General features: G+C 42.8%; 1 non-coding gene across 1 annotated transcript; it reads right to left on the bottom strand.

Moving 5' to 3' along the window:
* Nucleotides 1-2,340: 2,340 nt before the first annotated feature.
* Nucleotides 2,341-2,413, bottom strand: TRNAE-CUC. Its single transcript has one exon. It is a non-coding gene; the product is annotated as a tRNA-Glu (tRNA).
* Between the last annotated feature and the right edge of the window lie 678 nt (nt 2,414-3,091).

The raw sequence follows: 3,091 nt of genomic DNA, 5'->3' as shown, positions 1-3,091 counted from the left end.
CAAAGTCATACAAGATCGAAATTGTGCATGGGCAAAGGAAAATAAAAACAAAATTGAAGCAATCAACACAATAATCCTCGAATACAACAACAATCGCCGGCAACAACCTTCTATTGACGGAACAAGTACTATGAGCTCGAGAAAGTTCCTCCAAAAGCAACGCCTCTCGACGCCGCGAGCATGGGATTCTGCGGCTATAGACCGGTTGTTGCGAGACTCGACGGCGATGCTGCAGAGCGCGGTGAAGCTGCTCCGAACGTGCGGGTCTCCTGGCGGTGCTATCGGGTGGGTCGGTGTGCTACAAGAGATTGTTTGCTACATTGGTGAGAGACAAAGAGGACATCGTTTTTCCTTCAATAGAATGGCTATGCGGTAGAGGTTGGGCGGTTAGCGAACCAACCGTTTTTTGAAACCAGTCACCTTAACTTTATGTTAGTATCCAACCAAGTACAAGCAACATACTTAGTTGAAAAGGTGGTTGTAAAACTCAAGCAATCATTTGTAGTTTAAAAAAAAGTACAACAAATCATTGACTCGTCACCATCCACCTCGTCGGTTAGTTGTTATGACATTTATTTATTTTCCAGCCTCCCCATCAACTGTTCGTGCATATATATAGTCCCATTAACTGTGGTTGACGGTGATCACATAGCCAGAAACAGATAAAGAAAGATACCCATTCGGTGTGCCAATATATTTTTATCACCAAGTGAGGTGGTCATGGTGGATAGTACTCAAGACAATTCCCCTCGTTTTGCTTTGTTAACGTTGGGTTTTGACTTTTGAGGAAACACAAAAACATATATTGGGCCACAAGCGCACAGTACCATAAGCATGTTAACTAGATTTGGGAGGCATCACGAAATGATTTGCTTGTTCAGCTGGGCCGACTTGCCCGTGACGACAGTGAGGACGCACTGTATCGTGGCCGTCCCCGAGTAGCGCCAACTATTCCAGCTTAGGGCCTGTTTGGTTTCAATAAGTCATCTGACTTATAAATCAGGTGACTTAAAACCAGTGATTTATAAGTCACGCCTGTTTGGTTGTCACCCGACTTATAAGTCACCTGATCACACCTTCCTATCTTTTTTTAATGTAAAGGTGATGGAACCCACGCAAAAGGGGGTGACTTATAAGTTTTAAGTTGGGGTGGAGCAACTTATGACTTATAAGTTGGGGTGACTTATAAGTTAGGTCTGTTTGGCAAAATAAGTCACTTTTTTCACTTTTCGACTTATAAGTTGATGACTAATTTGAAACCAAACAGACCTTTAGACTCCCCAACGAAATTGCGGTGGTCGCGCTGACGATCTTGCCGACGCCCATGCCCTTAGCTGCAGGTAATCCGTCACCTCGAGAGTGAGCGTCGCGGTGCTCCCATCTGGGCGACGTGATCTCGGGTACACACTCCCCTGCCGCCACCGATGCTGAGCTTTTAGCCATGGCCAAGGTAAACAACGAAGGAAAATTAATGGCGGACGTGGTTTGTAGGGTAGGCGTCGAGAAAACTTGACAGGAGGAGCAATTATAAGGAATCCTACGATGACAAGCCGAAAGCCCGAAAGTGTTGGTCCGGTGTTGACTGCGGGAACTTGCAGTAGAAGTTACAGATGGTATGGAAATTTCACGACTCAGTTCCGCTGGCTTTGGTATGAAAAAAATGCAGGTAAAGTGCATTCTTATTCAGACAATTCACTGAATGTTCTGCAATCTGATTCAGTAAGCATACCGTAAATGCAGATGGTGATTAAACAGCAATCTGCTTCTAACAGTACAATCGAAAGTTCATAGCACAACTGATTGCAACGTGTTATCGCAAGAAACAGAATCGAATAATCAGATATCTATCGCAACATCCAACAAGTGAAGTGAATCTAGTTTGCGCAGCTCATCCGGAAACGAGCAAAAGGTTTTCAGATGAGCTGAAGAATACATTTGATGCTGATGTTGTCACATTCTGAACGTCGACAGTAGTTAAGAGTGAGTGCACACCTCCTAATAAGCTTAAAAAGCTAGAAATGATAGAAGAAAACCTTCGATCCATAACACATCTCTGAATTTCGCATGCAACACATGAGCAAAAGGTTAGGACTGCCATCACAAACTGGCCACCATCACAAACTGCTTTCACCAAAAACGAGCAAAACAATCTCAAAATGAAGATAATTTCACCAAGCTGTTCAGGGTGACAAACTGTCTTTCCTATATTCAACAGTGAGCATCTAACAGAAGTAGCTTCGATATGAACAGCACATTAGCAGATGCATTTATCCTTCACTAAGATCAGGAAAAATGATCATTCAACTTTAGGGAAATAATAGAAAAACAAAAACACAGATTTTCCGTCGCCGGGACTTGAACCCGGGTCTCTCGGGTGAGAGCCGAGTATCCTAACCACCTAGACTACGACGGAATCATGTTATTGTTAACACGGGAATAAATGTGTTTCATATCACACAAAACTAGCACTACATAGGACCATAGGCAAGCCATGCGCTTGGCGTCAAAAACCAACACCAACGATAGAGCTGGATCGCAGCTTTGGTTGATCCATCACATATTTGAATTACGCCATGCATGCAAACACATGGATTGTTCCAAATTTAGACACAGCGGATACTGAAATCCCAAGCGAACATATGATGTGTTGGGCTTGGGCAAAATTCCAGCAATCTGCCTGCCTCACTGAGATGAGCAACCATACCACATATGCAGGTACGAAACAGATCAAATATTCAAATACCACCACGAACAACTCATCAGCTCATCATTTGTCAAGTTTTGCTTGCATGGCTTTTGCTTTCACTGCAGAAAGATATCTCAAATTGTCTGTTGCTAACACAACATCCCGCGGCCTTAAAACTACTGAAGATATCCAAATAAATGACCACAAAACTAATTATGTGACAAGCGCTTTGTTGCTAAGTACAGAAAGATACCGGAAATAACCCACACAACTTTTATAGTACGGACTCTCACACAAGACACAAATTATGTGACAACTTATATATCCAAACAAATGACCAGAAAACTAATTAGATTGTCAGTCTAGACCTATACCCCCTGGAGAAATTAATCAAGGATCTTTTGA

The sequence above is a fragment of the Triticum urartu genome, chromosome 7 (genome assembly GCF_003073215.2).
Source record: "Triticum urartu cultivar G1812 chromosome 7, Tu2.1, whole genome shotgun sequence".
Lineage (NCBI taxonomy): Eukaryota > Viridiplantae > Streptophyta > Magnoliopsida > Poales > Poaceae > Triticum > Triticum urartu.
This window is presented reverse-complemented; position numbering and strand designations above follow the sequence as displayed.